The sequence below is a fragment of the Pseudorasbora parva genome, chromosome 5 (genome assembly GCF_024679245.1).
Source record: "Pseudorasbora parva isolate DD20220531a chromosome 5, ASM2467924v1, whole genome shotgun sequence".
Taxonomy (NCBI): Eukaryota; Metazoa; Chordata; class Actinopteri; order Cypriniformes; family Gobionidae; genus Pseudorasbora; species Pseudorasbora parva.
The window spans coordinates 20,020,913-20,044,661 of NC_090176.1; the positions used below are offsets into that span (position 1 = coordinate 20,020,913).

Sequence of the window (23,749 nt, forward strand, 5' to 3'; positions counted from 1 at the left end):
TGCCTGCTGTGGTTCGCTCTCAGGCCTCCGGCCCCACTGGGGCTGGATGCCATGACACAGAGGTGGCCGAGGCGGCGTCTGCTCCCGGCAGTTCTAGAGTGAGTCCACTGGGAGGGCATCAGCCTCCTATTAGTGGCACCCCGGTGGCCGTCCCGAGTTTGGTTCTCCGACATTGTGGCACTACTAGACGGCCCCCCATGGCAGGTCCCTCTGAGGAGGGATCTGCTGTCTCAGGCAGGGGGAATGATATTCCACCCCAGGCCAGAGCTGTGGGACCTCTGGGTCTGGCCCTTGAGTGGGGCACAGTACCTAGAGGATGGCCTGCCGCAAGAGGTCGTAGAGACCATTCTCAGCTCTAGGGCTCCCTCTATGAGGAAACTGTATAGCCTTAAGTGGAATGTCTTCACTAGCTGGTGTAGAGAACGGAGGGTGGACCCAGTTAACTGCGCAGTGGCCTCAGTGCTGGAGTTCCTCCAAGACCGTTTCTTCGCCGGTCTGACCCCATTCACTCTGAAGGTGTATGTGGCTGTCACAGGGGCTTTCCACTCGCCTTTAGACGGGGACCCGCTGGGTAGACACCACTTGGTAGTATGGTTCCTCCGTGGGGCTAGGAGGTTGAGGCCTGCGGCTCATCCCATAGTCCCAGCTTGGGACCTGGCAGTGGTTCTCGAAGGGCTGTTTGAGGCCCCCTTCGAACCATTGGAGTCGGCTGAGGCGAGAAACCTGACCCTCAAGGTAGCTTTTCTCCTCGCTATCACTTCTCTGAGGAGAGTGGGGGACCTCCAGGCCTTGGCGGTCACGCCAACTTGCTTGGAGTTTGCCCCTAGTGGGGTGAAAGCTATCTTGCACCCCAGACCGGGCTACGTGCCCAAGGTCCCATCTACGGGGATGGGGTCGGTGTTTCTTCAGGCATTTCATCCTCCACCTCACGCGACGGCAGAGGAAGCTAGGCTGCACCTGCTCTGCCCTGTCAGGGCATTGAGAATTTATTTGGACAGGTCAGCTCATTGGAGGAAGTCGGACCAGCTTTTGATGTGCTTTGGCCCCCCTAAGAAAGGGTTGCCTGTGGCGAGACAGACTATTAGTAACTGGATCGTTCAGGCTATAGCCACGGCTTATCAGGTGCGCAATTTGCCTTCACCCATAGCCGTGAGGGCTCATTCTACGAGGGGTTTGGCCTCCTCGGTGGCCCTCCTTTCGGGAGCCTCACTTATTGAGATTTGTGAGGCAGCGGGATGGGCTAATCCACACACCTTTATAAGATTCTATAAGCTGGACCTCCCGGCTACGCCGGGTGCTAGAGTGCTCGCATCCTGAGTGTGCCTGGTATTCAGCTTCAAACCAGGATGTGCGTGTTTCGGTGTGGCATAGTGGGCATTTCAATCCCAGAGTGTCGTCACTCGACGACGCAGTGCGAGTTCCCTCGAGATAGGGAACGTCTCGGGTTACTTTTAAAACCCTTGTTCCCTGAGAGGGAACGAGACACTGCGTCTCGTCGCCACACCTTCACGTAGAGCGTTCGCTTCATCGCAAAGGCTGTCTGTTGTATGAGACGGCGCCTTCTTATAGCTACCGCGTACGCCGTCACCTATTTCGTCATGACGTTGCACCAATCGGATTGGTGGCTGATTTCATTCATACTTCAGAGCCGTTACACTGGGGGCGTTCCCAGAGTGTCGTCACTCGAAGACGCAGTGTCTCGTTCCCTCTCAGGAAACAAGGGTTACACAAGTAACCCAAGACGTTTTCTCCACGTGAGCCGGAACTTCATTAAAAATAAATTAAGTATCACACATTCCTAATATTATGATCCGAAGGAAGCTTATACAGCAACTGTGTTCTTCCACAATATCTTTCTTGCGATCTTCCACATGTTTTTTGCTGCTGGCTTGTGATCGACCGAACAGCTCCATGAGTGGGTGGGCGGGGCTACTAAATTACACTTTCTGTAGAGGAGGTGTTTCGTCGCGCAGTGACGTACCTCAACAAAATCTTTCTATAGTTAAATCACTGACAGAGATCCCTCACCAATCAGCCAATCACTGTGGTTATTGTTAGCATGTGTAATGACATCATCGCAACACTCTTAGCTTAAAGCTACATGGTGTGATATTTTCCCCAATCTAGCGGTGAAAAGGTATATGACCATCCAGTGAATAATAGTTTCTGTTCCTCTCAATTCCGATTTCGCTTTAACTCCTACGGTGGCCGATTTAGTCCAAGATTAACATGGCAATCCCCCTCTTCACATTCGACCCTCTGTGCCATCGAGTGTTAAAACGCGAAAGGCGAAGCTTGAATTTATGGGTATGTCCCTCTTTGGCTAATGTACTTTCAAGATGGAGGGGCAACATGGCGACCAGCATTCGAATCCCTCACCCATATGTATTTTCAATGGCATATTATAAACTTACGAGAATACTTTATAACTTGAAAGAAGTAAATATACATTAATGAGCACATATATTTTTGAAAGAACTAAGTGTTTTTAGCTAAGAATAAACTAAAAAAGTTACACAGTGTAGCTTTAAGACTTCTCTCTATTCCTTAGTAAAAGTTGCTCTCAGCAGCTTTTTGAATAGGTTTTAAGAGAAAACTCGTAACTAAGAACTTTTATTGCCATTTAGGAGACCTCTTAGTGCTAAGATAAAATGTTTTGTTAATCCAGTCCCAGTTAAATAACCTTTAACATCCATGGAACCTTTCAACTGCAATTACAGTTGTTGTTGTTGTTGTTGTTGTTTTTTACGGATGTTTTTTTAGAATATTAAAATATTCATCACACTAAAACACAAACAAATTGTCCATTTAATTTTTTGTGGAACTAAAATGGTTCTTTGATGCCATTATTTGAGTGTACGTGAGAATTTCCTTTGCAAAAAATATAGACTTTTCCATGATTAGTTTGAGTTTTGAATCCAAGCTATTTTTTCTTCTAAAAAATTATTTCCATTACAAAATGAAAACGAGCAAATTTCTAATAATAATGAAGGTCATAATATGTCATTTTAAATACTAAACATTTCTTTTAGTTTTACATTTTGTTGTCTTTTTTGGGGGGATTTTAAATCCACAGTTACTTCTATAGTCTCTAGTGAATTAAAAGCTTTTAGTTGCTCGGGTATCTGGCCAATTATCACTTGCCTTCCCTTAATTGAGAATCTCTTAAAGGCACTCTAGGCTGTGTAACCTAGAGTGTAAGAGTGTCCCAAACCATTAGAATAAATCATGTCTGTGCCTCTCAAGAATCACAACAATCTTTCACTATAACTTATTTAGCTGTGTGAGCTGTTAGCTGTTAAGCTGTAAAGTGTTAAAGACAGCACAAAATGTTCAAATTATTTGTACAAACCCAATTCCAAAAAAGTTGTGACACTGTACAAATTATGAATAAAAACAGAATGCAATGATGTGAGTTCGGCCTGCTATACAAATAAAATTTCAATATTTTATTCAGAATACAACATACATGACACATCAAATGTTTAAACTGAGAACATGTATAATTTTATGGGGAAAATAAGTTGATTTTAAATTTCATGGCATAAACACATCCCAAAAAAGTTGGGACAAGGCCATGTTTACCACTGTGTGACATACCCTCTTCTTTTTATAACAATCTGCAAACGTCTGGGGACTGAGGAGACTCAAGTTGCTCAAGTTTAGGAATAGGAATGTTGTCCCAATCTTGTTTAATACAGGCTTCTAGATGCTCAACTATCTTAGGTCTTCTTTGTCGAGTCTTCCTCTTTACAATGCCGAACTGAGCGCTCATAACAACTTAGGTTGTCCTTGTCCTCTTTAGTCCGGAGGACATGGTGTGCCAGTTTTCCAAAAAATAACCTCAAATTTTGATTAGTCTGACCACAGAATAGGTTTCCACTTTGCCACAGTCCATTTTAAATGAGCCTTGGCCCAGAGAAAAAACCTGCGCTTATGGATCCTGTTTAGATATGGCTTATTTTTTAACCTCTAGAGTTTTAGCCAGCAATGGCGAATGGCATGGAGGATTGTGTTCACTGACAATGTTTTCTGGAAGTATTCTTGAGCCCTGTGATTTACATTACAGTGGCATTCCTGTATGTGATGCAGTGCCGTCTATGTGGCATGGGCAAAAGCCAGAAAATCTAATGAGAACTCTGACGGGTTGGTTTTTAGGCAGCTGCGCAATGCATGTACTCTCAACATTAGAAAAGCCAAAGCTGATCATTTTCTTTCTCAAACTACTCACAACCTGAATAACCCATCAAAATTTTGGAAAACTATCAAATCACTATCAGAAAACAGTAAAGGTCAGGAGCTTCCTTCAAGCGTTGTGATAGACAATTACTGACAAAACCAAAATTCTTGATTGTTTCAATGAACATTTTATAGCCTCAGAATTTTTATTTGAGTCACTAAATACTCAACAAAGTGTTCCCCTATAGTGGAGGCTGTTGGTTCCGAACCTTCTACTCAGTGTTTTAGTTTTAGTCCTATTACAGTTTCAGACGTAGATAAAGCCCTCAAACATTTGGACACAACAAAATCTGCAGGCCCTGACAAATTGGATCCTTACTTTTTAAAGTTAGCAGCTAATTTTATTTCCATGCCTTTAACTAATATTTTTAATCGGTGCTTGAACACAAATGTCATTCCGTCCATCTGGAAATCAGCCTTTGTGGTTCCCCTGTTAAAAGGTGGTGATCCTGCTATATTAAATAACTATAGACCGATCTCTAAATTGTCTGTCCTGGCCAAGGTTTTAGAGTCTCTTGTCAGTGATCAATTAAAGGGGGGGTGAAACACTCAGTTTCAGTCAGTGTCATGTCAATCTTGAGTACCTATAGAGTAGCATTGCATCCTGCATATCTCCGAAAAGTCTTTATTTTTTTTATAATTATATAAGAAAGATGCGCTGTTCCGAGTCTTTCCGAAAAAAGCCGAGCGGGTGGGGGCGTGTCGTGTGAGCGGAGCTAAATAATGACGTGTGCTCGCTGCTGCTATGTTGAGTCGAGTGCGTCGTATAGCTGTGTCAACAGCGGGAAAAAAACTTTATTCAAAATAAAAATATGGCTTTTAATCAGATACAGCCATACATCTATGATCCGGAATCAGACCCAGAGGCTGCAGTTGAACAGGAGCAGCAGCAAAAACGACTAGAGCAGGACGTCTCTATGTGGTACAAGTTATACACTAACTATATAATATGCTTAGCAGCTTGTGTTATTTACATATTTATACTTGAATTATATCGTCGTATTTTTGTCTTAGAAGGTGTACATGTGGGAAGTGCAGTTGTGCACGTGTGTTTGTGTGTTTACGCGTGGTTTGTGTAGACAGTAAGCGGACTAAAAAAAACACAGACATTTGAAGCAGTCTCACTCACCCTTCTAACGTTGGGACTGCTCCATCCTTTAGCATTAGGCGATTGGGAAAATCCGGCGTCGAGCTGGGCCTTGTTTATGAAACAGTCGGCACCGAAATGCAGCGAACAGATAAAAACATTCGCGCAACTCAGTTGCTGATCCGGAAAAGCAAATTACATCCACTGTTGCCTTAACGCGGGGTTTTTGGTGAATCTGTGCAGGACTGTCTTGGTCTGGCAACCAAAAACGCACTTTTTTGGTGACATTGTTATGTGCACATCACCTGTCCAGCATCCTACAAGCCAGCGCTTTGATGGGCGTAGCCTGTTACTTTCGCTCTCTCCCTCTCTCTCTCTCACGCGCTTCCGGTAGAATTGTCCGTAAGGCCCATACAAGGAAATTCCGCCCCCATTAACGTCAAAGGGGACGCATGATCTCAAAAAACTTGCCGAAACTTATGACTAACCGGAAGTAGTATTTTTGACAAAGAAATACTCCCATCAAACGTCCACCTTAACTTTTGAAACTTTGTCTATGTTTAGTTTGGGATTCCAAGTCTTTAACAGTGTAAAAAGATCAGTATGCATGAAACAGCATTTCACCCCCCCTTTAAAGAATTTTTTAGACAGTAAAAATGTTCTATCTGACTTTCAATCCGGTTTTAGAAAAAGGCATAGTACAACATCTGCAGCTCTTAAGGTTTTAAATGACTTCATTGAATCCATAGAAAAAAGCAGCATTGTGCAGCCCTTTTTATTGACCTTTTTTAAGGCTTTTGATACAGTGGACCACACAGTGCTTAAGCACCGACTGTGGAGGGCAGGACTTTCTGAACAAACTTTAGGTTGGTTTGTTAATTACCTTACAGACAGAACTCAGTGTGTGCAGGCGGAGGGAAATACCTCTAGCCATCTCAAACAAAAGGCGTGCCACAGGGATCAGTGCTGGGTCCACTGCTTTTCATTCTATATATAAATGACATAAATCACAACATATTGAAAGGAAATTTTCATTTTTATGCAGATGACACTGTACTGTATTGCTCAGCACCTACAGCAGTCCCGCCCTCTCCCAATTACAATTTAATTTTAACATGCTTCAAAAAAACATTTATGATCTAAAACTTGTTTAAAATGCTGAAAAAACAAAAGTAATGCTTTATTCAAATTCAAAATCTAAATTAAATCTGCCTTCTATTATCACTTCTCAGGGTAAGAAGATTGAATGTGTTTCTAAATACAGATATCTCGGTATTTTAATAGATGAATCTCTTTCTTTTACTTCTCATATTCAGCAGCTGACAAAAAGATTAAAACTTAAACTATGGTTTTATTTTAGAATCAAATGTCTCTCATCCGAATCTGAGGCTAGTTGCTGGTATATGTTAGCCTAGAAATCTAGACGCACCCTAGCGGCAGCAAATTTAATCTGCCCGCAAGTGTCGTCTAGGAACTCTCAATACCCTTCTGAGCTGTATTCCTCACAATCTGGATGGGCCAATCACATCGTGTATAGAGTCGGCGGGCGGGGCCATAATGACGACGGCCGAGTTGCATTTGCGTGCTTCTAGTAAACACAGAAACTGGCGAACGGCGGCGGCCTTTCGAATCAGCTTTGACCGCGACTCTGGAAGACTTGGAGTTAAGCTTTTCTCTGAGAAAAGAACAAAGAACGGCACTGAAGTCATTCTTAAAAAGGGAAGATGTGTTCGGAGTTTAGCCGACCGGTGAATGTTTAATCTATCAACAATCTCTGTTTCACCTTCGTTGCTCTGGTTGGTGTAGCGCCATCCTTTCGCGTGCAGAGTTAGTTTGAAAGACAACCGTTTATCCCGCCCCTCGAATTGAGCCCTGTCTATGGTGAGTTTCCAGACCAAACATCTTGATGTGGGTCTGGCTTGTCAGGCTAGGTACATGTATGTCTATTATTGACTATGGTGATGTTCTATATATGCATGCTTCATCTCAAAGTTTACATGCACTGGATACTATATACCATGGAGCTTTGAGGTTCATCACTGGTATTAAAGTCCTCACTCACCACTGTGAACTGTATGAACGTGTTGGATGGTCTTCTCTGTCAAAACGGAGACTTCAAAACTGGTATGTTTTTATATATAAGGCTATTTTAGGTCTTCTTTCATCCTACCTTCTGACCTACATCAGTGTAAAAGATATTGGGACTTACAATCTTCGGTCCCAGGATCTTGTTCTTCTGTCTGTACCAAATGTTACAACTGAGCTGGGGGAAAAGGCATATATATCTTTGCTGCTCCCTTTGCATGGAACAAGTTACAGAAACATTTGAAACTTAATAATCTTGTCTCATTGGTTACTTTTAAGAGGATATTACCTCACTTGGACGCAGCCACATCTGGCTGTAGTTGTTCGGCATGATTTGTTAAGGATTTGTGGTTGTTGTATCTGCTATTTTAGTTGTCTTATGTTATTGTGTATTATGTGTTGTATATATGGTTGTACTGCTGCCTATCTTGGCCAGGACACTCTTGAAAAAGATATTTTTAATCTCAACGAGTACTTTCCAGGTTAAATAAAGGTGGAAAAAAAGGTAACGCTTTAGATTACGGCCCGGAAAGTACTGCATAATTAAAGTGAATTTACAGCATAACTTTCTGTAATTATAGTGTAACTATAAAGTAAGTATATGGGAACAATATGTAATATTGGGGGAATAAAGGGGTAACTATCAGGAAAATTTATAAATTATTTATGCTGTAAGTATTTTTTAATTAAGGGGTAATTATACTGTATTTTTTAATTAAGGGGTAATTATACTGTAAGTATTTTTAATTAAGGGGTAATTATACTGTAAGTATTTTTTAATTAATGGGTAATTATACTGTAAGTATTTTTTAATTAAGGGGTAATTATACTGTAAGTATTTTTTAATTAAGGAGTAATTATCCGTGTAATTACGGGGTAAGTATGGATGTGCGGGCTGTAAATTAAAGTGGCTCTTGTTCTCCTCTTGTTTCGTGTAGTTATGGGGTAAGTATGGATGTGCGGGCTGTAAATTAAAGTGCCTCTTGTTCTCCTCTTGTTTCGTGTAGTTATGGGGTAAGTATGGATGTGCGGGCTGTAAATTAAAGTGCCTCTTGTTCTCCTCTTGTTTCGTGTAGTTATGGGGTAAGTATGGATGTGCGGGCTGTAAATTAAAGTGTCTCTTGTTCTCCTCTTGTTTCGTGTAGTTATGGGGTAAGTACAGTAAAAACACAAATACAATCTGATATCACTCAGAAACCTTTATTTAAAAAATGAAAAATAAATTTAGAGCACATTCATTTCTCTTGCTTGGCTTCATCCTCCTCTTGTTCCTCTTCTTTTTCTTCCTTGCCACAGATGAATCTTAAGAAGGATCCCACATGTCTAGCTAGTATTCTGTAACTGTTACACTGAAAATACAGTGCTCGCAGAAATATCCTCACCTTTTACTCGTCTTTTACCCTCATGCAATCCGAGATGTAACAGCCAACGACTTTATTTCCTCAGATGAACATAGATAAATAAATAATCTCTGCTAATTAAAAGTCATTTGGGTTTCTAAGAGTTAGGCATCAAACAGCATATACAGCAATAACTACAGTAATCCATACGATCCCAATGGATAAGTGTTTGCAAGAAAAATAACAATATATCGCATCCGACCAGCAGTTATCTGCGTGTGCATGCGAGGGTTGATTTCACGCTTGACGTAACTTGAAGGGTCAAGCGTGACGTGCGCGCGCCGAAAAACTCTGGTCATGTGGATGTCTGATGCTGTCGTTTTTTTATGCTCACAACAGTATACAAACAATAACATATAACATAATAATATATATAATATAATAATAGCAATTAGAAACAAACAAGAATAAAATACAAGATAGATTCGTTCTCGCGTGTGTTTCAGATGAAACGTGCACGAGAACGTCATGAAAGCTTGAAGCGTCTCATGCACGCGCTTGGTAACAGGCAAGCTTTCATGACGTTCTCATGCACGTTTCATCTGAAACACACGTGAGAACGGACATTTCTTGTATTTTATTCTTGTTTGTTTCTAATTGCTATCATCATATATTATGTTATTGTTTGTATACTGTTGAACTTGTGAGCATTAAAAAAAAAAAAACGACATCATCAGACATCCACATGACCAGTTTTATAGCGCGCACGTCACGCTTGACCCTTCAAGTTACGTCAAGCGTAAAATCAACCCTCGCATGCACACGCAGATAACTGCTGGTCGGATGCGATTTATTGTTATATTTCTTACAAACACTTAACTTCAGAAGACATTGATTCATCCATTGGCATCGTATGGATTACTCTAGTTATTGCTGTATTTGCTGTTTGATGCCTAACTCTTAGAAACCCAAATGAGTTTTAATTAGCAGAGATTATTTATTTATCTGTGTTCATCTGAGGAAATAAAGTCGTATACATCTCGGATTACATGAGGGTAAAAGACGAGTAAACGGTGAGGATATTTCTGCACGCACTGTATTTTCAGTGTAACGGTTACAGAATACAAGCTAGACATGTGGGATCCTTCTTAAGATTCATCTGTGGCAAGGAAGAAAAAGAAGAGGAACAAGAGGAGGATGAAGCCAAGCAAGAGAAATGAATGTGCTCTAAATCAGTTTTTTTTTTGTTTTTTGTTTTTTTTTTCTTCATTTTTTAAATAAAGGTTTCTGAGGGATTTCAGATTTAGTATGTGTTTTTATTGTACTTACCCTGTAATTACATGAAACAAGAGGAGAACAAGAGCCACTTTAATTTACAGCCCGCACATCCATACTTACCCCATAACTACACGAAACAAGAGGAGAACAAGAGGCACTTTAATTTACAGCCCGCACATCCATACTTACCCCATAACTACACGAAACAAGAGGAGAACAAGAGGCACTTTAATTTACAGCCCGCACATCCATACTTACCCCATAACTACACGAAACAAGAGGAGAACAAGAGCCACTTTAATTTACAGCCCGCACATCCATACTTACCCCGTAATTACACGGATAATTACCCCTTAATTAAAAAATACTTACAGTATAATTACCCCTTAATTAAAAAATACTTACAGTATAATTACCCATTAATTAAAAAATACTTACAGTATAATTACCCCTTAATTAAAAATACAGTATAATTACCCCTTAATTAAAAAAATACTTACAGTATAATTACCCCTTAATTAAAAAATACTTACAGTATAATTACCCATTAATTAAAAAATACTTACAGTATAATTACCCCTTAATTAAAGAATACAGTGTAATTACCCCTTAATTAAAAAAAATACTTACAGTATAATTACCCCTTAATTAAAAAATACTTACAGTATAAATAATTTATAAATTTTCCTGATAGTTACCCCATAATTCCCCCAATATTACATATTGTTCCCATATACTTACTTTATAGTTACACTATAATTACAGAAAGTTATGCTGTAAATTCACTTTAATTATACAGTACTTTCCGGGCCGTAATCTAAAGCGTTACCGAAAAAAATATATATATATCTACTGTGCTATTAACTTTAGACCAGGTTTCAGTTGGTCAATGGTGCAGTTGTTTTTACTTGCCTCAAAATAGCAATGCACCAACACTGTGCCTAAACACACAGTTTTCAGACCAGCACGTCCATGGGCGAACAGATGGGCCTGAGTGCATTTGCTACGTGAAAATGATAACTGCATTGGGCTGAAACTAGCAAAAACAATTGCATTGCATCATGTATGATAGGACCCTCTGTTTGTTCAGGAAGGGGTAATAACTCTATTAACTCTATTTAATGACATTCTGTGGGTAAGGCTTTATACAGGAATACTGTTTTTTTATGTATCAACTGTTCTATAATAATCTATAAAAATATGTAGTCATCTTATTTTAATAAACAAGATAAAGTGTAAGTTTGATTTACATTGACATTTTGTTTTTTTCCCCCAATTATAATAAGCAGAAATGGAAAATTTGGACCATAATATTGGCCTTTGACAATTTAAGGAAAGTTTTTCCACCTCGGCACAATCATCTCCTTGGTGACTTAAGCCAAATAAGGCTTTAGAAGAAGGGGATCTGGAGAAAAATAAAAAATAAAAAATTCTGTCCAAAGACTTCACTGGTAACCTTCATTGGCTTACCGTACGGACTTGTCAAGGTTATATTCTCACAAAAACTCACACAACTCCCAGAGTGCACTCTGATGTTATCAGAGATCAATCTGAGACCTTCCTGCAGAGCGAGGGAAACCTCAGGGTCAGATTGTTTTGTCTTGCGTATAATTACAGCATCACTGTGGGCAGAACTAAAGCTCTTTACCTGATGTTTATCTTATACTGTTTCATCAAAATATATTTCAACTAAGGTCAAGGGCAAAGTCTGTGGAACTTACATTAACAATATTGAACATCTGTATGCTTTGTATTATTACAATTTGTAATATTAACAGGTGGAAAATTAAGGAATACATTATCATTATTGTCTTTGCTATGAAATAACAATAAACTTTACAGCATTTATTAGTCTGGGTTCATATTAATTCATATATCTGCTATGTATTAGAATTAGTAAGTATTTGTATTTGTAGAAATTCATATTTGTGTAATTAATTAATGCTACAGTATTGTTATGATCAGTGTGCCAGATTGGGTTGACGATTTCCAGCCCAAAAGCTTATTAAAACACGGCAACTAAAGAAAAACCCAACCAAACCTTTAACTTACAAAATGATGTTAGAATGGCAAACGGCACTATAACCTCAGACAGAACTACAGTACGTATTTCGTGAAGTACATATTTATAAAACATAACACACTTAGCACAGTCAAAACTGATCAACCGTTTATTCAAACCTCTTTCTGTAGCTGTCATGGACGTTTAGACGGTATAAAAGTTGCAGATGTCCAGAGCAGTCTGCACATGACAATGGACAGGAGTCGTATAGTCCCATATTTGATTTCAATTAAAGTTATTCACTAAAGGCCTATTTATAAAGAGGCTTCGAGTCATCATCTCCCACAGGTGTAATTCACATTTTGACAGTTGGGTCACTCTCCCATTTTTTTTATAGATATACACTCAGCTAAAGGATTATTAGGAACATCATACTAATACTGTGTTTGACCCCCCTTTGCCTTCAGAACTGCCTTAATTCTGCATGCCACTGATTCAACAAGGTGCTAAAGGATTCTTTAGAAATGTTGGCCCATATTAATAGGATAGCATCTTGCAGTTGATGGAGATTTGTGGGATGCACACCCAGTGCACGGATCTCCTGTTCCACCTCATTCCAAAGATGCTCTATTGGTTGAGATCTGGTGATTGTGGGGGCTATTTTAGTACAGTGAACTCATTGTCATGTTCAAGAAACCAATTTGAAATGATTCGAGCTTTGTGACATGGTGCATTATCCTGCTGGACGTAGCCATTAGAGGATGGGTACATGGGGGTCTTAAAGGGATGGACATGGTCAGAAACAATTCTCTGGTAGATCATGCCATTTAAATGATGCCCAATTGGCACTAAAGGGCCTAAAGTGTGCCAAGAAAACATCCCCCACACCATTACACCACCACCACCAGCCTGCACAGTGGTAACAAGGCATGCTGGATCCATGCTCTCATTCTGTTTACGCCAAATTCTGATTCTACCATCTGAATGTCTAAACAGAAATCGAGACTCATCAGAACAGGCAACATTTTCCTGGTCTTCAACTGTCTAATTTTGGTGAGCTTGTGCATATTGTAGCCTCTTTTTCCTATTTGTAGTGGATATGAGTGGTACCCGGTGGGGTCTTCTGCTGTAGTAGGCCATCTGCCTCAAGGTTGTGTGTATTGTGGCTTTACAAATGCTTTGCTGGATACCTCGTTGTTTGTAACGAGTGGTTATTTCAGTCAAAGTTGCTCTTCTATCAGCTTGAATCAGTCGGCCTATTCTCCTCTGACCTCTAGCATCACTAGTGTTGGTCACGTTACTTTAAAAAAAGTAATTAGTTATAGTTACTAGTTACTACTTAAACATAGTACCTGAGTTAAATTGAGTTACTTTTTTTTAAAAATCCCAGTAACTAAGCAGATTCTGAAGTACTCAGACAAGCCGGTCTGGCACCAACAATCATGCCACACTCAAAATAGCTTAAATCATCTTTCTTTCCCATTCTGACATTCAGTTTGGAGTTCAGGAGATTGTCTTGACCAGGACCACACCACTAAATGCATTGAAGCAACTGCCATGTGATTGGTTGATTAGATAATTGTGTTAATGAGAAATTAAACAGGTGTTTCTAATAATCCTTTAGGTAGATAGCTTACTGTTTAGTGTTTATTATTATTCTAGCTATTATTAAATTCACCATGATTGTAAATATGCAGGTTCTTGCATTGCAACACTGACACAACTGTTTATTGAATATGCATGTAATTGACTCTCCTGTACACTACAATATCTAATTTGATTTGCTATGGTTAAATTACATCAAATGAAAATAGAAGATTTTTTGAAGTGTAGGCTATGCCTGATTCATAGTGAATGCCCTGATGTAATTTAGTTTGCCAAATCAGCCCTGTATATAATCACACTAGTGTTTAGACTTAGCAGGCCCACTAGTGTTTAGACTTAGAAAATTCAGTGAGTCACGTGATCGACTGCTAAATTTAAAAAGTGCTTTGTTTGGCACTGTGCCAGAGACAGGTGCATTCAAAGCTTTTTAACCACTTAATGTTTATTTTAGGTTTGTTTACTAGCAAAACTGACAGATATACAATTCTCTGAATTGTGGTGCAAGCTAATATAGTGCCACCCATCTCACAATTGCTAGTTTATATCTCACAAGTCTGACTTTTGTAACTCGGAATTCTAAAAAATAATGTCAACATTTTCAATAACTCAGAGGGTTTGCAAGAAATCATTTCAGACTTTATTTCTTAAAACTGTGAGATATAAACTTGCAACTGTGAGAGAAAAAAATGAGTCAGAATTGTGAAATACAATTACCTTAATTAGTCACTGTGGCAAGCAGCGGGCGAGGGACCGTGAGAGTGGGCCGGTGAGTGCTAATCAGTGCCAGCTGGGCGCCACACCAGTCTCGTCTTGCGGCCGAGTGACGGGAGCATAAAAGGAGGAGCGAATGCAGCGGAAAACGAGAGAGGACAAGGCCTGGATTTTATGGTATGTTTTGTTTACAGTTTGTTGTGTGTGTGCGGGCAGTCGTCCGTGAGGGGCTGCCCACGTTTTATTATTTGTGTGTGGGCAGTCGTCCGTGAGGGGCTGCCCACGTTACTTTCTTGTTGTTTATTTATTTAATTAAAGTTTGTTGAATGTTCGCTGGTTCCCGCCTCCTTCCTTCCCATCTAAGAACCTCGTTACAGTCACAATTACCATTTTATGTCTTATTCCACTGTGGAATTAAGCTTTCATCGTTTTAGCTCAATTAAAATAGTAAAACAATTCTAAAGCATAAATGCAAGGGTAAAAATATCAAAATTGTTTTTGCCAACAAATATTGTAAGTAATGATTTGTGTAAAATAATAACATTAAAAATATTTACAAAATATATCTGTCCTGAGAATTTAAATAATAATAATGTTTTTATTTTTATTTTATATGTTTTACAAAACTACTGCTATAAACACATTGGGTGTAATTAGATTTTTCATTCAAAACCTTATAGCCTATAACCTTATAGCTGTTGTGGATTATGCATTTATTTATTTTTATAGCACACTCCAGTGTGTGATCAGAAATAATAGCACTAATAACCAAACCTTGCAATTATACATCCACAAGAGATCATACTGGAGCAATTTTAAGCAAATGTCATGGTATTTTTCCGAGCTGCATGTGTCAGGCAATCCATCCCTCCCCAGAATTCAAATGAGCTTTCTATCAATGATTAACCTACCGCACATAATTAATGTGAACAAAAAGCTCCATTCATTTGTTAACATTTACCTCTGGCATGATCAAGTCTGTGTTGGGGCAGGTAATTAACAATATGAATTTGTTATACCGACATTCCTTCATTAGAACAGACTCTTAAGCAGGCACTACAGTTTGAAGCTTTCTTAGTAATTGCTAGCCATTGGGAGCAAGAATAGAAAGATTTATTGATTCAGCGACATGTGCTTGGAAAAGAGCAATGGTGTTAAACAAGGAGGTGGTGTAAGTGTGTTCCATCACCACAAACCGATTTATGCTGCTAAAAAGATTCATCCTCATGTCACTAATGTTGCATTTAGTTAATGAAAACAATCTTCATTCAAAGAAAATGAGGGCCTGTTTATTGAATGTTAATGAGATGCCATATAAGAACTAATGCTTGCTACATATCAATATCCAATTAATCTCAGAATGTCTGCCACCCTACAACTTCTCAGCTGTAGATCAGTCCGCTGTGAGAGACATGTATACACCTTAATCTAACTATTAACATCGTGTCGGAGATTTCGCCACATTTTGTGATAGGACACCTATACACACACCAGGCAAGTGCAGAGGGAGGGGATGGCTTTGGCGGTTCGAGCCTCTGCCCTTTTTGAAAATTAACCAAAAGTGCCCCTCTCAACAATCATCAATAATATTGTGCCCAATAAAACAGAATTTGAATTATAATTAATATAACAATGTGTACAAAAAACAGTATCCTTATGACGGAAAAGTCCCGTTTATCTTTTACGTATCTGTCAGTCTGAAATGTCATTGCCCTACCTAATGCGTTGCTATGGGTGGTGTGTGTTTTGCTTGACTGTTCATTCTGAACACTATGTCCTTTATATATTTTTATTTTTGTTGTAATTACTATGCTCATTGTAAAAGTAAAATACAATAAGTTTGTAGCCAGGAATCGTGTTTCCAGACATTTATATAAGCCTGATTTCAATGCCGGGAGAATACAAAGCAAATTTGTCTGTAGATGCTTTATATAAATACAATATAGGTAGGTCTAAATCCTACCTAGAACCAAATGGATCGCCACAATTCACAGAAACAGCTGAACTCCAGGCATATGAATGTGGATTAACAGTTATCATTTTGTGTCATTATGTTGAATTTTGGGGTAAAATCATGCCCTATATATTGTATTTTTATATATTGTACTGACAACTCATTAGTTAAATGTTTCATCTTATATTCTGCAGGATTGGATGTTTTTAAATAAACAATATATATATATATATATATATATATATATATATATATATATATATATATATATATATATATATATATATATATAACATTGATATAAGTGATCTCCCGTTTCTGTTTATTGCGGCGATCCATTTGCTTCTCTTTCCTGTAGCTTTCAGCGGTCTGTAAATATGCACCTCAGATTTCTTGTCAAATCTATTTGTATAGTGAGTTTCAAATCTCTTTCCTGTTTTAGTTGTGTTTTGTGCTTTTTTTCATGGCATTCACGCTAAAAAACAATGCTGCCGCTAATTATTTTTGCCACTCAGTGGGCGTGACCACAGCGACTCCAGCCAATGGTGATGTCACATGCATACCCTCTATATTCTCTGCTTTTGTCTTTTGTTTTGAGGTAAATAATGTTGTGCTTCGTATCATGTTTTCGTAGGACTGTTCTGTGTATGATTTGGAATTTGCCTTTTTTGTCTTATCTTTTTTTTTTTTTTTTTTTTTTTTTTACACATATGACTTGGACAGCGAGCATGAGCGGCTTTAACTATTTCCCAGCCAGTGTTTAAAAAAAATTTGCCAGCTACCGCCAGGGTTTTTGACCATTTTCACAATTGAAAAGCCCATAATATTTAGATTTATTAATATATGAGCATGCAGTATATCAAAAGAAAGAGATGACCCTCTTCTTTAAAATTAAATAAATAATAATAATAATCCGTTTTTATCAACACTTGACTATGGGTAAGTTTCATTAAAAGGCAAAAATGTTAACAAAAATCTGAGAAACTCATGTTATTGTGAAAGATTGTATCCAGATTAGATTCAGACCATGATCAAACACAGATGGAGTAGATCGAGTCCATTAACACCTCTAATGCTTTCCTGTAGCTCATCCTTGGTCCACATTTCATTGAGTAACATTCAGCGGTGTAGCACCAAATTTTGGGCCCTGGGTACAAACCATCTTGGTGGGCCACCGTACCAAATACCAAAGGGTGGGGTATTGCATTTTTACATTTTTATTGCAACTATATCACAGGGTACAAACCTAGACATTCAGTCAACGTCAAACTAGACATTCAGTCTTTGAATCATATTTTAACATAAGTAATCATTAAGTTGTGCATTAAACTGAGAACAATCCTGTACTTAATGTAAGAGCGTGTGTGAGCTAATTTGCATAATGGGGTAAAATGCATGCACTGCATGATGCAGTTGGAGCTCACCTTTCTTTTCAAAAAAGTGAGTGAGCAACAGCTTGCCCTCATAATTTGTACACAAATGCTATATAAATGTTAGTGCATGTATATGTATGTATAGAAAACTGACTTCTAAGCCCCCCCCCCCCCCCCCCCCGTTATGATGTTTAATGTTGATGATCACATTGTTTTACATATGTCTGATGTTGATGTTTAATGTTGTTTAATGTTGATGATTAAGTTATTTTACATAAGCATCTGCTTACATACGATCACTTGTTTTACTGCATCTTCCTCACGTGTGTTTTGATCAGGCGATTCAGACGGTGTTTGTTGGGAAAGCATTTTCTCACAAATAACTGAAAATTTTGTGGGGAAAGAGTTAATGTCTAAAGCACACTGCACTATTTGTGTCTGTCCCTCTGAAAAAATTGGCATTATGAAACAATCATGCTGATTTCTGTTCACGTGGCTGCTAATCATTGGTCCTATATTGTACAGTGAGAGAGGTTTAAATTTGGCCGTTGTCACAGTCTTGAGACCAAAGATAGCCTACGACAATTTTCTGACATTGTGTTTGCTGCTACGATCTACATCTACTGACCAGCCAGTAAAAATGTGACATAAAATCCACACAACATGGCCCTAAAACTTAAAAATGCTTACCTGAAGCTTTTTCCCATTTATAACATATAAAACTAAAATTAAAAAGTACTACAACCAAAGTGTGATTTATGCTGAAACTTGCATCGTAGCCTACGAGTCAATAGGTGTCATCATCGTACAGTCTGCATGCATGTCATACCCAAGTTAAATATATCCATGTCACACAGTGTCATTTATAATTATTAACATATAGGATTGCTAAAACCGTGCAGTGTATTCTGGGCTTTTCATTAATTTATGTGAAAAAACATTTTTAGTCCAGGTTGCTGCTTGGTCAAAGTTCTTTTAGTTTGTGCACCTTATCAGCGTTTTGTTTTGTAGTATGAGTGCTGTTAAGACAAGACGACAGGTGACAAGAAAAACCTGTTGTGTAGTGTGAGCACAATGCCAATGGCGATTCATGTAGCTTCATAGTTCTTTAGTGTGAGCTTGCCCGTAAATGAGGAGTGACAGTTGGTTGTTACCTCTTTGTTCTTTCTGTCTCATCTTGTTCCCCGTCCCGTGTGGGTTCTGCATCTTGGGTGGTCTCCACAGCTTGTGTGTCTGCTGAGCTTTGTACGGACAGCTTTGGAGATCTCATACTATTTGTTATATTCTATATTTATCCCAACATTCAATAATAAACATAATAATAACTGCAGTATTCATAGTATTCAGAAAAATTATATAAAATAATAGGCCCTATTTTAGCGATCTAAGCAAATGGTCTATAGCACACGGTGCAAGTGCACTTAGGCGTGTCCTAATACACTTTTGCTTGTTTAACAATGGGAATTTTCGCTGCAACCTGTGAATGGTCTAAAAGGATTGTCCCTATTCAAGGCCGATCTCAGTGTGCAATCTCTTGGAATGTATACGTCAACATGAGTTTTGGCGTGCATATGGTACGCAGTTTTTGGCGTGCATATGATACGCACTTGATGGAATATTATATGCATGAAATACCCAGACCACCACCCCCACCCTACCCAAGGGCGTGACATAAACACACCATAAAGTGTGTATCATATGCACGCCAAAAACTGAATAGCATATGCACGGCAAAACTAATTTTGGTGTATACATTCCACGAGATTGCAAACTTGTACTATTGATACACATTCACATGTGATCGTGTTGCCATATTCTCTTAATGAGTCATGGGTGTTTTTTGGGCATAACTTGCAATAAACCAGTCTCATCTCCCATTCCCTTTAAAAGCCAGTTGCGCTTGTACCATGGTGGATTCAATATTTACATGAAAGAATTTGTGAGCGGAAGGACTGCTTGCTTACTCAGAATATTTTGTATTTTTAATATTTAATATTTTTAATATTTAAAATGTTTTGTGTGCTATACCTGTAAACAATGCGCTATTTTTTACACAATTTACTTATCTGTACAGCGCTGTTTCCTCTGTCCTAAAAACGGCCTGATGATTTCCTTGTTCTATGAAGTCCCTCCTTCAGAAACAAATAACGAGTTCTGATTGGGCCAGCCCTTCCCGTGTTGTGATTGGACAGCAGCTTAGCACACTTTGCCCGGAAATGTCCCGCCTCTTACCATAACGGGGAGATGCAAGCGCTGAATGTGCTCTCTTCTCCACGTGGGAGAGCAACAAGACCACGCCCCTATTTTGCGTGTTCTTGTGGGCGGAGGGTTAGTCAACAAACGGTTCTAGTGACGTCATTACATCCCTGCACTTCCTGCTGAAGTCAAAACCAGCCGTTCCCTGTAGGCTTTGAAAGGGAACTTCTGTTAAATAAAATATTTCGCTTGGCATTGAACTTTGAGCTTTATAATTTTACAGGTATTATTTATGCTCCAACCGCAACATTACACACTAAATAAAGTTTGAAAGATGGAATCGCAAAGAACGGGACCTTTAAATAACAAAAATAATAATAATTACGTTACAGGTTTTGTTGGTCAATGCCACAGGGTAACACTTTAGAATCATGCTATGAAGCATTGGTTAAGCATTAATAAATAGTCAATTCATAATTTATAAAGCATTCATAGACATTAATAAATAGTTTATTAATACATAGTATGTGTTATTAATGTGTTATTTTTTTACATATATATAATGTCTTTAATAAATGTATTTTTATACTTTATTAATGGTTAATTTAGTATTTCTAAATTATTACATTATTTACAAACAAGTTATTAAAGGTTTTTCTGTTGTTCATAAGATCATTTAGAAAGTGTAAGTACATGATTAATAAACTATCTAAATGTATGTTTATGCATCTTGTTATTTAGACATATAGAAATAGTTACTCAATGATTTATTAAATGCTTTATTAACATGCACTGCATGAAAAGTGGGATTTTCGTCAGTAAGCGGCACTGTAGATTGTCGTGGAAGATCAGGTTTACGACTGTACACGGCAGTTTGCAGGCGACACCGAAAACTGCCGTGAATTGTCAGAAATTGACGTGGGCCTTGCTTGGCAGTTGTCCCCCCCAAGACCCCCCTTCCCTTAACTCCAGGGGAGGCTTTAACATGTAAATGAACATGCTGTGAGCTATACAAATGCAAATCAGGGTAGCAGGAGTTTTAACCCATGTGACATTTAAAAGGTATTAACTTCCTTCTAAGAAAATCTCTTAGATAGATCAGGCTCAGTATAGCCTAATTGTAAAATCTTAACCTTAAGCTTGAATTTATATATTTGATGAAAGTATTCTAGATTATTTATTGTGTGTCATTTGCAATCAGTCCCCGTGAATTCAGTGCGACTCGCAATTTTGACCAATCACCGCAACTTTTACCAATCATTGCGGTCTCCTGCTAATAAGCAGCGTCATACATCAGCAAACTTTATATATTATATATCATTGCCTGTCAAAATTAACGTGTTAACGCAAATTAATTTTAACGGCACTACATATACATACATACATATATATATATATATATATATATATATATATATATATATATATATATATATATATATATGTATGTATGTATGTATGTGTGTGTGTGTATGTATATATATATATATATATATATATATATATATATATATATATATATATATATACATACAGGGGTTGACATTATCTTTTTTGCTCACCGGCCACCGTGGCTAGTGGTTTTCCAAAGTTACTAGCCACTCAGCATTTTCACTGGCCACAATTTTGCTGTTTGGAAATTACATTGTATATGTTTAAAGTTGACTTTGGCATATATAAATTACTTGATTTTGAATCATTTTACTTTATTTAGAAGATTTAAAACCCTTTCAAACTTTCAAATGCAGAATGACCCCCCAAATCTTGTATATCAGCTGGGATGTGCAGGTGGGCAAGGGGTGGGCAATATAATAGATTATAATAGAATATAATAGGCTAATATGAGAAAGGTAATATGACAGGCTATGAGTTATTTTAGTTGGGATATATATATATATATATATATATATATATATATATATATATATATATATATATATATATATATATATATATATATATATATATATATATATATATATATATATATATAATTTAAAAAATACCCTAAGCAAATTACAAAAACAATAGTTATTAAAAATAAAATAAAAATTCCGATACTAATACGACACAATGTAATTTATTGAATGTAATTGTCATTGGATACGACTTTCATCGAAAAGAATGTAACAAAATGTGGGCGTGGTCTGTGTTGTGAAATGAAACCACATTAAAAAATTCCCTTAAACTGCGTTTGAAACATACAGCAAAGCAGCGACAGAGGAAAACACAGAGCCTGATATTATGCAAACATTTACCAATAATGTGGAAAGCGTTTTAAATCTGTTCAGTGGAAAATCCGCTGTGACGAATCTGTCCTCGTCTAACATCTGCTGTAAATCCAGGTAAAACTAGCTGCGTGCACGCGCCCGTCCCCAGATAACATGATCCCCAGTTGATCCGTAACACCGGCGGGAAGAAACAGCTGAATGCAATCAGTGGGCTATCTCGTCAGCTTGCTCAGTTTGCTGCCGATTTTAACGAGCAGTTAACTTTAGTAAGCTCCAGGTTGCTGTCCATAGATGATAGGTTGCTTGCTTTGGAGTCGAAAAACTGTGTGGAAGATACTAACTTTAAGAAGAGAAGACGAGTGCCTAAGAGAAGACCAGTCCTAAGATTGCGGTAAGACTGTTATCTAAGCTAAAGTAACCTAAAGCAAAGCTTTTAAGTAGCACAAGCTGAAATTAGCCTTGTAAAAGAACAAATGTAAGTTGCTTTATAAAAGTGTTTTCTTTTTCTGGTCATTTTACAGGAAGCAGTACGCCGTCTTCACAACTTCGTCATAACACTCATTTAATTGTTTTCCAGCTGCATGTAAGACATAGAGACAGTACGCAGGAGGTACAAACATCCAGTTCTTGCATCGCACGCAGAAGCTGTGAAGAGTTCAGCTCAGAGTCGATTGAGAAGAAAGAGGGTAAGATTTATTAGATTAGATCCGTTTTTGGTCAGTGTGACTATTTTTCAGGTGCATTTTACGCAGTACATCGCGCAATACTGATTGTCTTTATTGTTTGTTTTTACAGCTGCTACAAGCAAGAACGAGTGTTAGCTGAGGATGAGGTGGGCCTTTGGAAGTGCGCTACCATAGACCTGATGTCTGATGAGGAAGACGGCATCGTTCGCGCGGTGTCTGGATGGACTGTTCGACCAGCCAGGAGCTCGCCGAGCTCTGTGCCACGCTGCAATCGAGATTAGAGGCGATTCCAAAGAACAGGGCAACGCACGACAGACGTCTGAAAAATGGACTTAAAACAGACAGAATGGCGCTAGTTACCTACAGCTCTGAAGCGGAAAACAGAGACTTCATGGTGCTGTAGGATTTTGGGCTTCTCGTGAGCTTCCTATTGTTGTGTGGGCAGATCTCAAACGTTTTGCATTTGGTTGTGTTTGTTCTAATAAAGCTCTTTCTTTGAATAAACTGCACGTCCCTGGCATATTTTCCTTTCCTCAATAAATGAATGTCCTTGATGGTTATAATAGCGTAGTCCATAGGATAACAATGACATGAATATAAAACATAATAGCATATCACATGAATATGAATATATACAATTAAAAATTAATATGCAAATCATAATTTTATATATGTGTGTAAAATTATTACAATTTGGGGGTTTAAATTTATTACCCAGGTTGACCAATAGTAACAGATCTGCCAACCAATCACGAGTGATATTTCTTGTTTCAATGTAGTAGTTTTAACCAATACTGAGTGAGGAAATTCAAGCCATTCCGGCAAGGCGCCGCCCAGAGCTGCTATTCATATGCTAATTAGAGCCATTAGCGCCGGCGCCAGCATGCCTCCGCAAGCTCCACATACGTCATGGTTCGTTTCCGTCAATATGTGGCACAGACGAACGCGACGTTCACAGGCTG

The 23,749-nt window shown here is 38.3% G+C and overlaps 1 long non-coding RNA gene across 1 annotated transcript; it reads left to right on the top strand.

The window, feature by feature from the left end:
• Nucleotides 1-21,830: 21,830 nt before the first annotated feature.
• LOC137076012 (uncharacterized) lies at nt 21,831-23,235 on the top strand. Its single transcript, XR_010905161.1, has 3 exons — nt 21,831-22,492; nt 22,623-22,787; nt 22,897-23,235. It is a non-coding gene; the product is annotated as an uncharacterized lncRNA (long non-coding RNA).
• The last annotated feature ends 514 nt before the right edge of the window (nt 23,236-23,749 follow it).